Here is a 14,583-nt window from a genome sequence, read left to right on the forward strand (position 1 = left end):
AAAAAAAAAAAAAAAAAAAAAAAAAAAAAAAAAAAAAAAATTTCTTTTAAATTATTTTCCTTTTGTAGAAGCTACTCTATTAATTGAAAAATATTTATCTTAAAAACTGAGTATTTTGGAACCTCCTGAATTTTTTGCCCAAAACAAGTGCTTCACATACTTCACCCTAATCACAGCCCTGTTCGTCTTAACTCGCTGTGAATTTCTTTAAAATTTGCACCTCTGATTATGAGTGAATTGTCCTATAATTTTGTTTGTATATATTCTTTTTTATCTAGATTGGGAATTAGGGCTTTGTAGCCTTTTATTTATTTATCTATTTATTTATTTATTTTTCTTTTTTTTTTTTTTTCAGACAGAGTCTCGCTCTGTCGCCCAGGCTGGAGTGCAGCGGCTTATTTTTTAAGGCGCCCTAGATCAAATTAAAGAAGTTCCTTTCTATTCCTAATTTGCTACAGGTTTTTAAAAATCACGACCAAACATTTAATTTTATCAAATGTTCTTATAAAATGTTTTGTTGTGCATATATTGAGATGATTGTATGTTTTTTTCACCTTTATTTTGTAAATGTGATGAATTACATTGATTGCATTTCAAATTACATAAACCTTAACTTTCCTGGAATAAGCCCAACTCGGACTATGTTGTTCTTTTTCACATGTTGCTCGATTTCGCTTGTCAGTATTTTATCTAGTCTACTCATGCTTTGTTCATGGGTGAGAAGAGACTTTACAGTGTTGGGTTAAGTTTATGCAGCCTCATGCAGTGAGTGGATCCCTCTTCTCACCTTCCCTGGGAGAAGCCCTCTAGGTCAGCACCACACCAGCAGCCAGTCTTGATGGGCTGCCAGGACAGCTCCTGGAAGCTGGGGAAAAAAATGATGACATAGAAAATGAGGTGGAAGGCCGGGCACAGTGGCTCACGCTTGGAATCCCAGCACTTTTGGAGGCCGAGGTCGGTGGATCACTAGGTCAAGAGATCAAGACCATCCTGGCCAACATGGTAAAAACCCGTCTCTACTAAAAATACCAAAATTAACTGGGCGTGGTGGTGCGTGCCTGTAATTCCAGCTACTCAGGAGGCTGAGGCAGGAGAATCTCTTGAACCAGGGAGGCGGAGGTTGTGATGACCTGAGATCGCGCCATTGCATTCCAGCCTGGGCAACAAGAGTGAGACTCCATCTCAAAAAAGAAAAAAAAAAAAAAAAAGAGGTGGAAAAGACAGAGGGGTCTTGGCAGAATATTGACGACAGGATGAGAATTGAGACCACTTCACTCTTGGGACTCAAGAGCTGAGATCGCCTGTGTCAACCTGATTTAATTATTATTTCCAGAAAACTCTTTCCAGGAAGATAAAACTAAATCAGTCAATCACTGTCTGCTTCAGGAAAATCTTGCAGGACAATGTATCCTGGCACATAGTTTACCAATCTGAGAACCAGCTCACTCATCAGAACTTTTATCTGGCTGTGTTTCTCTGTCCTGCACTGTTGGGCCATGAGCTTGGTCCTATCCCAGTGAGTCCTTGCATTGAAAGACAGACCATCAACCATCTGAGCCCAGATTCTAAAATCCTATGAGGCCAGGCGCACTTTGGGAGGCTGAGGTGGGAGGATTGCTTGAGCCCAGGAGTTAGAGACCAACCTGGGCAACAGAGCAAGACTCTGTCTCTACGAAACACTAAAAAATTAGCCGGATGTGGTGGAGCACACCTGTAGTCCCAACTACTTGGGAGGTTGATGCGGGTGGATTGCTTGAGCCCAGGAGGTTGAGGCTGCAGTGAGCTGTGGTTGCACCTCTGCAATCTAGCCTGGGCAACAGAGCAAGACCCTGTCTCTAAAAATAAACACGTTTTCTGGGAGTCACTGCTGAGTTGTTGGCAGTGAATGGTACTAAATGCTCCCATGGGATTCAGCTGAGACGGCCTCCCCAGGATGGCCTGAGACCTGCGACAGGAACCAGCACTCTCCTCGTGACCCTCTGGTTTCCTTTTGTGAAAGCTCCTTGTGTTCTAGGGTTGAGAAAGCCTTCTTACATGTGCTTTGATTATCTGATGAGATGAAGGTTTTGATCCTTGTGGAAACTACTTTGCTGCTAACAACAATTCTGTTTGTCCGTCTGTCCTTGTCACCTTCTGTTGTGAAGAGCTCCTTGGGAAGAGGATGAACTAACACAGGTCTGAATGTCCCTTGTCTCAAGGGCACCAAGGGCCAGTGAGTTCCGGTCTTGTGAATCCACTGTTGTTATCTAACAAACGAAATCCTCATCTGCACCTTCTTCAGTTTTGCCTTGTCTTCAGGCCTGTCCTCCTGGGGAGACCCTTAGGTCAGCACTGCCTTCAGTGGAGGGTTCGTGGCCCCAGGTGAAGGAGCTCTTGCCAGGGTGTGTGGCGGCTGGGGTCCTGCCCTCAGAAGGGGTTTCTGCTCCCGGGTGGGCGTGCTCCCACTGTGACCTCAGTGCTCCCCTTCCAGAATGGTGCCCTTCCCTCAAAGACCACTTCAGAGCCGGGCGCGGTGGCTCACGCCTGTAATCCCAGCACTTTGGGAGGCCGAGACGGGCGGATCATGAAGTCAGGAGATCGAGACCATCCTGGCTAACATGGTGAAACCCCGTCTCTACTAAAAATATAAAAAATTAGCCGGGCGTGGTGGCGGGCGCCTGTAGTCCCAGCTACTCGGGAGGCTGAGGCAGGAGAATGGCGTGAACCCGGGAGGCGGAGCTTGCAATGAGCCAAGACCGTGCCACTGCATTCCAGCCTGGACGACAGAGTGAGACTCTGCCTCAGAAAAACAGAAAACAAACAAACAAAACACAAAAAACACTTCGGGTTGCAGTGGCCACTGTGAATAATTTTTGTACATCATTCTCAAATTGTGTATTTGAAGGGCTTAGAGTGAAAAAGAGGGAAATTCTTTCGTTCCTGCGTTTTGTCATTAGTAGGAGGAAGCTTCCTAAAGAAAGATTGAAAAATTAATTCCTAAAGGATTCCTTGATCAAATAAAAATGGGAAAACATAAAACTCTTTCAGATCCCTCAAATTGCACCGTGAACTTTATGACCTTTATTTCACTCTTGCTACAAGCTCCTCCACTGCCCCACCCCTCTATCTTTCCTTTATTTTTTTAGAGGCCGGGTCTTGTTATGTTGCCCAGGGCTGTTCTTGAACTCCTAAGCTCAGGTGATCTTCCCACCTCAGCCTTCGTGTGGCTGGAGCCGAGGCCCACACCACCATTCCTGGCTATCTTTCAAAAATTAATTTTAATTTTAATTTTTGTAGAGATGGGGTCCCCTTGTGTTGCTCAGGCTGGGATGCCCATCATTTGAATTCATGTCCTTTCTCTTCTGTTTGGCCAGAAACCCCTGAGGCTCGACTGCCTCTTAAAGGCAAATCATCTGAGAAACAGGCAAGCCCCTTCTCTCTCTCTCCCCTTCCTGCCTGCCTTCCCTCCCTCCCCCTTTCTTTCTTTCTTTCTCTCTCTCTCTCTTTCTTTCTTTCTTTCTTTCTTTCTTTCTTTCTTTCTTTCTTTCTCTTTCTTTCTTTTTCTTTCTTTCTGTCTTTCTTTCGTTTCTTTCTTTCTTTCCTTTCTCTCTCTCTCTCCCCTTCCTTCCCTCCCTCCCTTTCTTTCTTTCTTTTTTTCCTTTCTTTCTCTCTCTCTCCTTCCTTCCTTCCTCCCTCCCTCTCTCCCTTTCTTTCTCTCTCTTTCTTTCTTTCTTTCCATAATTTATTTCTCTCTCCTTCCTTCCCTCCCTCTCTCTCTCTTTCTTTCTTTCTTTCTTTCTTTCTTTCTTTCTTTCTTTCTTTCTTTCTTTCTTTCTTTCTCTTTCTTTCTTTTTCTTTCTTTCTGTCTTTCTTTCGTTTCTTTCTTTCTTTCCTTTCTCTCTCTCTCCCCTTCCTTCCCTCCCTCCCTTTCTTTCTTTCTTTTTTCTTTTTTTCCTTTCTTTCTCTCTCTCTCCTTCCTTCCTTCCTCCCTCCCTCTCTCCCTTTCTTTCTCTCTCTTTCTTTCTTTCTTTCCATAATTTATTTCTCTCTCCTTCCTTCCCTCCCTCCCTCCCTCTCTTTCTCTTTCTTTCTTTCTTTCTTTCTTTCTTTCTTTCTTTCTTTCTTTCTTTCTGTCTCTCTCTCTCTCCTTCCTTCCTTCCTTCCTTTCCTCCCTCCCTCCCTCCCTCTCTCTCTCTTTCTCTCTTTCTTTCTTTCTTTCTTTCTTTCTTCCTTCCTTCCTTCCTTCCTTCCTTTCTTTCTTTCTTTCTTTCTCTTTCTTTCTTTCTTTCTTTCTTTCTTTCTTTCTTTCTTTCTTTCTTTCTTTCTTTCTTTCTTTTCTTTCCATAATTTCTTTCTCTCTCCTTCCTTCCTTCCTTCCTTCCTTTCTTCCTTCCATCCTTTTTTCTTTCTTTTTTTTTTTTTGAGATGGAGTCTCACTCTGTCACCCAGGCTGGAGTGCAGTGGCACAATCTCAGCTCACTACATCCTCCACCTCCCAGGTTCAAGCGATTCTGTCTCAGCCTCCCAAGTAGCTGGGATTGCAGGCGAGTGCAACTACACCCGGCTAATTTTTGTATTTTTAGTAGAGACGGGGTTTCACCATGTTGGACAGGCTGGTCTCGAACTCCTGGGCTCAAGTGATGCACCTGCCTCAGCCTCCCAAAGTGCTGGGTTTACAGGTGTGAGCCACTATGACTGGCCTGGCTAATTTTTAAAATAACAGCTTTATTAAGTAATAATTTATATATTAAAAATTTACCCTTTTGGAAGTCCAAGCCACAGCAGTCAGGCAAGAGAAAGAAGTAAAAGGCATGCACAAAGGAAAAAAAGTCAAACTATCTCTGTGGGGCAAAGAAAGAGAGATCAGATTGTCACTGTGTCTATGTAGAAAAGGAAGATAAGAAACTCCAGTTTGATCTGTACTAAGAAAAATTGTTTCTGCTTTGAGATGCTGTTCACCTGTAACTTTCGCCCCAACCCTGTGCTCACAGAAACATGTGCTGTACTGAATCAAGGTTTGATGGACTTAGGGCTGTGCAGGATGTACCTTGTTAACAATATGTTTGCAGGCAGTGTGCCTGGTAAAAGTCATCGCCATTCTCCTTTCTCTTAACCAGGGACACAGTGCACTGCGGAAAGCTGCAGGGACCTCTGCCCAAGAAAGCCTGGGGATTGTCCCAGGTTTCCCCCACTGAGACAGCCGGAGATATGGCCTCGTGGGAAAGGAAAGACCTTACTATCCCCCAGCCTGACACCCGTAAAGCATCTGTGCTGAGGAGTGAAAGAGGGAGGCTTCTTTGCAGTTGAGATAAGAGGAAGGCTTCTGTCTCCTGCTCGTCCCTGGGAATGGAATGTCTTGGTGTAAAGCCGACCATTCCCATTCGTTCTATTCTGAGATAGGAGAAAACCGCCCTGTGGCTGGAGGCAAGATATGCTGGCAGCAATACTGCTCTGTTGCTCTTTGCTACACTGAGATGTTTGGGTGAAGAGAAACATAAATCTGGCCTACGTGCACATCCAGACACAGTGCCTTTCCTTGAACTTATTCATGATACAGATTCCTTTGCTCACATGTTTCCTTGCTGACCTTCTCCCCACCTGTTGCCCTGCTACACTCCGCTTGCCAAGATAGTAAAAATAATGATCAATAAATACTGAGGGAATCAGAGGCTGGTGCCAGTGCAGGTCCTCTGTATGCTGAGTGCCAGTCCCCTGGGCCCACTGTTCTTTCTCTATACTTTGTCTCTGTGTCTTATTTCTTTTCTCAGTCTCTCGTCCCACCTGACGAGAAATACCCACAGGTGTGGAGGGGCTGGCCCCCTTCAATCTCTCTTCGCTGATGCTATGATTCTATACCTAGAAAACCCTGAACTCCACCAAAAGGTTCCTGTACTGTAATGACTGCAGTAAAGTTTCAAGATACAAAATCAACATTCAAAAGTCATCAGTATTTCTTTTCTTTTCTTTTTTTTTGAGACAGAGTCTTGCTGTGTCACCAGGCTGGAGTGCAGTGGCACGATCTTGGTGCACTGCAACCTCCACCTCCTGGGTTCAAATGATTCTCCTGCCTCAGGCTCCCAAGTAGCTGGGACTACAGGTGCGTGCCACCATGCCCAGCTAATTTTTGTATTTTTAGTAGAGACATGTTTCACCATGTTGGCCAGGATGGTCTCAATCTCTTGACCTCGTGATCCGCCCGCCTCAGCCTCCCAAAGTGCTGGGATTACAGGCGTCAGCCACCGCGCCCGGCCAGTCAGCAGCATTTGTATAAACCAGTAGTGTCCAAACTGACAGCCAAGTCAAGAATTCTATCCCATTTACAATAGCCACACACAAAAATAAAATACCTAGGAATACGTCTAACCAGGGAGGTGAAAGACATCGATAAGGAAAGTTACAAAACACTGCTGAAAGAAATCATAGATGACACAAACGGAAAAGATACCCTGTGTTCATGGATTGGAAGAATCAATATTGTTACAATGGCCATACTGGGCTGGGCACAGTGACTCACACCTGTAGTCCTAGCACTTTGGGAGGCCAAGGAAGGCCTGATCTTTGACAAAGTCAACAAAAATAAGCAATGGGGTAAAGACTCCCTATTCAATAAATGCTGCTAGGAAAACTGGCTAACTATATGCAGAAGAATAAAACTGGACCCCTACCTTTCACCTTATAAAAAAACTAAAGATGGATTAAAGATTTAAATGTAAGACCACAAACTAGAAGAATCCTAGAAGAAAACCTGGGAAACACCATTCTGGACATCAGTCTTGGGAAAGAATTTATTACTAAGTCCTCAAAAGCAATTGTAACAACAACAACAAAAAAATTGATGAGTAGGACCTAGTTACACTGAAGAGTTTATGCACAGCAAGAGAAACCATCGCAGAGTAAACAGACAGCTTACAGAATGGCAGAAAATATTCTCAAAATATCCCAATGAAGGTGTAATATCCAGAATCTATACGGATTCGGTTCAGAAGGCAGGAGGGTTTGGCAGCCTTATTGCCACATTTTCTTGACGTGGAAGTGTTGTAATCTGGAAGACACAAACTCTACTAAGTGGTTAAACAAGCAAGGGCCAAAAATTCCTAGTAATGAGATACCTACCGAAGGTCCTAGGTGAGGTAAAAAACAGGTGAGACTTGGGAGGGCATTTTTGACAGTTGACCAGATATAGCTGGGTCCGTGCCCTGGTTATGTCTACGCAACCGGGGAGCTTGCTCATAAATCTTTTGATTGTTAACATTATTATGCCCAGAGTTGTTCATATACATGTAGCAGGTTTTGTTAATAGCCGTACAGACTCCACCTTGTTCAGCTAGTAAATAATTCAACACTAGTCTGTTATCAAGGATTATATTTGCCATACAGTCTAGGGATTCTTAAATTCCCTTTCATGCCTGACCTGTGTTGGTGGCTAATGATTCTAGGGTTTGAGTCGAATTCTTTAGGGTTGACTCGTGGTTGGCAAAGTCACCTCACGGGGCTAAGATTGTCCTATTACTACCTTGATTCCTCCCAGAATTAATCCTATTGCTCATTATCTTCTGATGCTCTTAGGTCTTATGGGTTATAGACGTGACCCCGGGAGGGGCAAGGATGGTCAACACACATCCACTCCTGTTCCAAGATTTTGATATGTAAGGGAAAGCTACTTCTAAAAGAACAGGTGGGCTCCCTGGGGAGCTGCGAGCTGGGTGCTGGGAGTGAACACGGAGCAGGCCTCTTCCCGCTTGTGGCCACAAACAAAAATGAACCCAGCTGGGACACAAATAGAGGCCCTGTGGGACGTGGTATGTATCCTCTGCTGCCAAGTTGGGTCTGTAGAGATGTTCCTTCCCTGCTCCATTGTGGGTGGTTGAACAACTTTTGTTTTCCAGGAGAGGGTGGTACTCCCACCTTCCCAGATTAGACAGCTGTTTCTCCCCCTCTACGTTCTGATCTGGGAGAAGGCACCGTAGATGATTTCCTCACTCGCAAGTGGGATCCGATTTACTTCACTGCAGCCTTGAGAACCTGGCAACACGTTGTGTCAGAGCATCGCAGGGAAGCTTCCGCTTCTGTGTTAACACAACAGTGAGCACAAAAGACAGCCGTTAGCACACTGGAGATATAGACAGCCAGCTTTCTGGGTCAAAGTAATAGTGGTGGGGAGTGGGGTACAGGGGTAGGGGGATGAGGTTCAGGTGAAATCCATTAAGTGGAGGAGAGTTCCACCTAATAAGCAGGGGTCTGGGTACTTTGGGATCACTATGGTTAGGAAGTCTGGGGAGAGGGCTGTGAGATTTTCCAGATAGGCCAGAAGATGGAACTCTCTATCCTGGGGATGTTGATGACAAACCCAGCAACCATGAAGATGGTTCCCTGATGCTGTAATTTTTGAAATATTTACTGTAGCATTCTGTTCCCACCCACAGTGGATCAGGGTGATTGGGAGGGCAGGCAGGATAAACAGTGGCAGCATGGTGTCCAGTTAGGCCTTAGAGTGGCCTCTACACCCAACAAGGACAAAAGAGGTATTTTCCAGTGGGAGGCAGCTGGCCAGAGTGATAGAAAAGAAGTATCATAGGAAAAAAAGAAAAATTAAAACTCCTGTTCCCACCCATAGCTGGTGTGCCTGGTTTGTGTAGTGGCCAGACCCTGTGCTTGCTTGTTCACGCACCCCTCACCACTCTTTGCCTGGCTCACCCTGGGCAGGCCTGGGATCCAGGCTAGTAGGATGAGCCAAGCACAGTCTGCCAGGCCAAGTGGGCAGAATGAGCCCAGTGGGCCCAAGCAAAACTCGAGAAAAGGTGCCACTGGCCACAGAGGTTTCCAGCTAGTGAAGTGACACCCCAAGGATCCTGTGACAAACCCATATCATTATGCCCCCGGCCCTCCCAAATCCCATGTCCTCCTCACACTTCAAAACACAATCAATGCCTTCCCAACAGTTCCCCAAAGTCTTAACTCAAAAGTCCAAGTCCAGACTCTCATCTGAGACAAGGCAAGTTCCTTCTACCTATGAGCCTATAAAATAAAAAGCAATTTAGTTACTTCCAAGATACAATGGGGATATAGGCATTGGGTAAATACTCCTGTTCCAAAAGGGAGAAATTGGCCAAAACAAAGGGGCTAAGGCCCCCTGCAAGTCTGAAACCTAGCAGGGCAGTCATTAAATCTTAAAGCTCCAAAATAATCTCTTTTGACTCCATGTCTCACACCCAGGGCATGCTGATGCAAGGAGTGGACTCCCAAAGCCTTGGGCAGCTCTGCCTCTGTGATTCTGCAGGGTACAGCCCCCACAGCTGCTTTCACAGGCTGCTGTTGAGTGCCTACAGTATTTTCAGGTGCACAGTGGAAGCTGTCAGTGGATCTACCATTCTGGGGGCTGGAGGATGGTGACCTTCTTCTCACAGCTCCACTAGGCAGTGCTGCAGTGGGAACTCTGTGTGGGGGATCCAACCCCACATTTCACCTCCACACTGCTCTAGTAGAGGTTCTGCATGAGGGCTCTGCCCCTGCAGCAGACTTCTGCCTGGACATCCATGTGTTTCTCTACATCCTCTGATACCTAGGTGGAGGCTCCCAAGCCTCAACTCTTGCCCTCTATGCACCTGCAGCCTTAACACCACATGGAAACCTTGGTGCCTTCTGGCTTGCACTCTCTGGAGCAGCAGCCTGAGACGTATCTTGGCCCATTATAGCCATAGCTGGGGCTGCAGTGGCTGGGATGCAGGGTGCTGTGTCCTGAGGCTGCACAGAGCAGTGGGGCCGTGGGCCTGGCCAACAAAACCATTTTTCCCTTCTAGGCTTCCAGACCTGTGATGGGAGGGGCTACTATAAGGATCTCTAAATGTTTTGGAGACATATTCTTTATTTTCCTGACTATTAATATTTGGCTCTTCTTATGCAAATTTTTGCAGCAGGCTTGCTTTAATTCCTCCCCTAGAAAATGGGTTTTTCTTTTCTTTCACGTGGTCAGACTGCAAATTTTCCAAACTTTTATGCTCTGCTTCCCTTTTTTTTCTTTTTATTTTATTTTAGGTTCTGGGGTACATGTGCATGTTTGTTACATAAGTAAATGTGTGCCATGGTGGTTTGCTGCACCTATCAACCCATCATCTAGGTATTAAGCCCAGCATGCATTAGCTATTTTTCCTGATGCTCTCCCCTGTTTCCTCCCCCAAAAGGGCCCAGTGTGTGTTTTTCCCCTTCCTATGTCCATGTGCTCTCATTGTTTGGCTCCCACTTATAAGTGAGAACATGCGGTGTTTGGTTTTTGTTCCTGCGTTAGTTTGCTGAGGATAGTGGCTTCCAGCTTCATCCACATCCCTGCAAATGACATTATCTCATTCCTTTTTATGACTGCATAATATTTCATGGTGTACATGTACCACATTTTCTTTATCAAGTCTATCATTCATGGGCATTTGGGTTGACTCCATGTCTTTGCTATTGTGAATAGTGCTGCAATGAACATACATGTGCATGTATCTTTATAATAGAATGATTTATATTCCTTTGGGTATATACCCAGTAATGGGATTGCTGGGTCAAATGGTATTTCCCGTTCTAAATCTTTGAGGAATCGCCACACTGCCTTCCACAATGGTTGAACTAATTTACATTCCCACCAACAGTGTAAAAGTGTTCCCATTTCTCTGCAACCTTGCCAGTGTTTGTTGTTTGTTGACTTTTTAATAATCACCATTCTGACTAGCATGAAATGGTATCCATTGTGGTTTTGATTTGCATTTCTGTGATGATCAGTGATGTTGAGTTTTTTTCATGTTTGTTGGCTGCATGTATGTCTTCTTTTGAGAAGTGTCTGTTCATGTCCTTTGCCCACTTCTTAATGGGTTTTTTTTTTGGTTTATTTTTTTTCTTGTAAATTTGCTTAAGTTCCTTGTAGATTCTGGATATTAGACTTTTGTCAGACTGATAGATTGCAAAAATTTTCTGCCATTCTGTAGATTGTCTGTTTGCTCTGATGATAGTTTCTTTTGCTGTGCAGAAGCTCTTCAGTTTGATTAGATCCCATTTGTCAATTTTTCCTTTTGTTGTAATTGCTTTTGGCGATTTCATCATAAAATCTTTGCCCAAGTCTATGTCCTGAATGGTATTGCCTAGATTTCCTTCTAGGGCTTTTATAGTTTGGGTCTTATTTTGAGTCTTAAATCCATCTTGAGTTAATTTTTATATAAGGTGTAAGGAAGGGTCCAGTTTCAATTTCTGCATATGTCTACCCAGTTCACCCAGCACCATTTATTAAATAGGGAACCCTTTCCCCATTATTTGTTTCTGTCAGGTTTGTCAAAGATCAGATGGTTAGATGTGCAGTTTTATTTCTGAGTTTTCTATTCTGTTCCATTGGTCCATGTGCCTGTTTTTGTACCAGTACCACACTGTTTTGGTTACTGTAGCCTTGCAGAATAGTTTGAAGTTGGGTAGTGTGATGCCTCCAGCTTTGTTCTCTTTGCTTAGAATTGTCCTGGCTATACAAGTTCTTTTATGGTTCCACATGAATTTTAAAATAGTTTTTTCTAATTCTGTGAGGAATGTCAATGGTAGTTTAATGGGAATAACATTAAATATATAAATTGCTTTAGGCAGTATGGCCATTTTCATGATATTGATTCTTCCTATCCATGAACATAAAATGTTTTTACATCTGTTCGTGTCCTCTCTGGTTTCTTTGAGCAGTGGTTTGTAGTTCTCCTTGAAGATGTCCTTCACATCCCTTGTTAGTTGTATTCCTAGGTATTTTATTCTCTTTGAGGCAATTGTAAATGGAAATTCATTCATGATTTGGCTCTCTGCTTGTCTGTTGTTGGTGTATAAGAATGCTTGTCATTTATGCACACTGATTTTGTATCCTGAGACTTTGCTGAAGTTGTTCATCAGCTTAAGAAGCTTTAGAACTGAATCAATGGGGTTTTCCAGATATAGGATCATGTCATTTGCAAACAAAACAATTTGACTTCCTCTCTTTCTATTTGAATACCCTTTATTTCTTTCTCTTGCCTGATTGCCCTGGCCAGAACTTCCAATACTATGTTGAATAAGAGTGATGAGAGAGGGCATCCTTGTCTTGTGCCAGTTTTCAAGGGGAATGTTTCCAGGTTTTGCCCATTCAATATGATATTGGCTGTGGGTTTGTCATAAACAGCTCTTATTATTTTGAGGTATGTTCCTTCAATACCTAGTTTATTACGTTTTTTACATGAAGGGATGTTGAATTTTATTGAAGGCCTTTTCTGTATCTATTGAGATAATCACGTGATTTTTGTCTTTAGTGCTGTTTGTGTGATGAATTACATTTATTGACTTGTGTATGTTGAACCAGCTTTGCATCCTGGAGATGAAGCCGACTTGATCATAGTGGATAAGCTTTTTGATGTGCTGCCAGATTTGGTTTGCCAGTATTTCATTGAGGGTACTTGCATTGATGTTCATCAGGGATGTTGTCCTGAAGTTTTCTTCTTTTGTTGTATCTCTGCCAGGTTTTGGTGTCAGTATGATGCTGGCCCCATAAAATTAGTTAGGGAGGAGTCCCTCCCTTTCCATTGTTTGTAATAGTTTCAGAAAAAATGGTACCAGCTCCTCTTTGTACCTCTGGTAGAATTCAGCTGTGAATCCACCTGGTCCTGGGCTTTTTTGGTGGGTAGACTATTTATTTATTTATTTGAGATGGAGTTTTGCCCTTGTCATCCAGGTGGAGTGCAATGGCATGATCTCGGCTTACTGCAACCTCTGCCTCCCAGGTTCAAACGATTCTCCTGCCTCGGCCTCCCAAGTAGCTGGGATTACAGGCACCCGCCACCACGCCCAGCTAATTTTTGTATTTTTGGTAGAAATGGGGTTTCACCATGTTGGCCAGGCTGGTCTTGAACTCCTGACCTTGTGATCTGCCTGCCTCAGCCTCCCAAAGTGCTGGGATTACAGGTGTGAGGCACTGTGCCCGGCCAGCAGGGTATTTATTACTGCCTCAATTTCAGAACTTGTTATTGGTCTATTCAGGGATTCAACTTCTTCCTGGTTCAGTCTTGGGAGGGTGTATGTGTTCAGGAATTTATCCATTTCTTCTAGATTTTATAGTTTATTTGCATATAGGTGTTGATAGTATTCTCTGATGATTGTATTTCTGTGGGGTCAGTGGTAGTATCCCCCTTATCATTTCCGATTGTGTTTACTTAAATCTTTTCTCTTTTCTTCCTTATTAGTCTAGTTAGCAGTCTATCTATTTTATTGATTTAAAAAACCCAGCTCCTGGATTCGTTGATATTTTGAAGGGTTTTCCGTGTCTCTATCTCCTTTAGTTCCATTCTGAGCTTGGTTATTTCTTGTCTTCTGCTAGCTCTGAGGTTTGTTTGCTCTTGGTTCTTTAGTTCTTCTAGTTGTGATGTTAGTATGTTGATTTGAAATCTTTCTCGGTTTTTGATGTGGTAATTTAGTGCTATAACTTTCCCTCCTAACACTGCTTTAGCTGCATCCCAGAGATTCTGGTAAGTTGTCTCTTTGTTCTCATTAGTTTCAAAGAACTTCTTGATTTTTGCCTTAATTTCATTATTTGCCCAGAAGTCATCCAGGAGTAGATTGTTCAATTTCCATGTAGTTGCATAGTTTTGAGTGAATTTCTTAATCTTGAGCTCTAATTTGATTATGTTATGGTCTGAGAGACTGTTATAATTTCCGTTCTTTTGCATTTGCTGAGGGGTATTTTACTTCCAGTTATATGATCAATTTTAGACTAAGTTCCATGTGGCACCAAGAAAAATGTATGTTCTGTTTTTTGTGGGGTGGAGAGTTCTGTAGGTATCTACCAGGTCCACTTGATTCAGAGCTGAGTTCAAGTCCTGAATATCTTTGTTAATTTTCTGTCTTGATGATCTGTCTAATATTGACAGTGGGGTATTAAAGCATTCTACTATTATTGTGTGAGTGTCTAAGTCTATTTGTAGGTCTTTAAGAATGTATTGCCGGGTGTGGTGGCTCACATCTGTAATCCCAGCACTTTGGGAGGCCAAGGCGGGTGGATCAGGAAGTCAAGAGATTGAGACCATCCTGGCCAACATGGTGAAACCCCATCTCTACTAAACATATAAAAATTAGCTGGGTGTGGTGGTGCGCACTGTAGTCCCAGCTACTCGGGAGGCTGAGGCAGGAGAATTGCTTGAACCAGAAGGCAGAGGTTGCAGTGGGCCAAGATTGCACCGTTGCACTCCAGCCTGGGTGACAGAGCAAGCCTCTGTCTCAAAAAAGAAAAAGAAAAAAAGAAAAAAAACCCCACAAACAAACAAACAAACAAACAAACGTGTTTTATGAATCTGGGTGCTCCTGTATTGGGTGCATATATATTTAGAATAGTTAGATCTTCTTGTTGAATTGAACCCTTTACCGTTATGTAATGCCCTTCTTTGTCTTTTTTGACCTGTGTTGTTTCAAAGTCTATTTTGTCAGAAACTAGGATTGCAACTTCTGCTTTTTTCTGCTTTCCATTTGCTTGGTAAATATTCCTCCATCCCTTTATTGCTAGCCTATGTGTGTCTTTGCATATGAGTTGTGACTCCTGAATACAGCACACGGATGGATCTTGTCGTTTATCTAGCTTGCCAT

Source organism: Theropithecus gelada, chromosome 5, assembly GCF_003255815.1.
Source record: "Theropithecus gelada isolate Dixy chromosome 5, Tgel_1.0, whole genome shotgun sequence".
NCBI classification, from domain to species: Eukaryota; Metazoa; Chordata; class Mammalia; order Primates; family Cercopithecidae; genus Theropithecus; species Theropithecus gelada.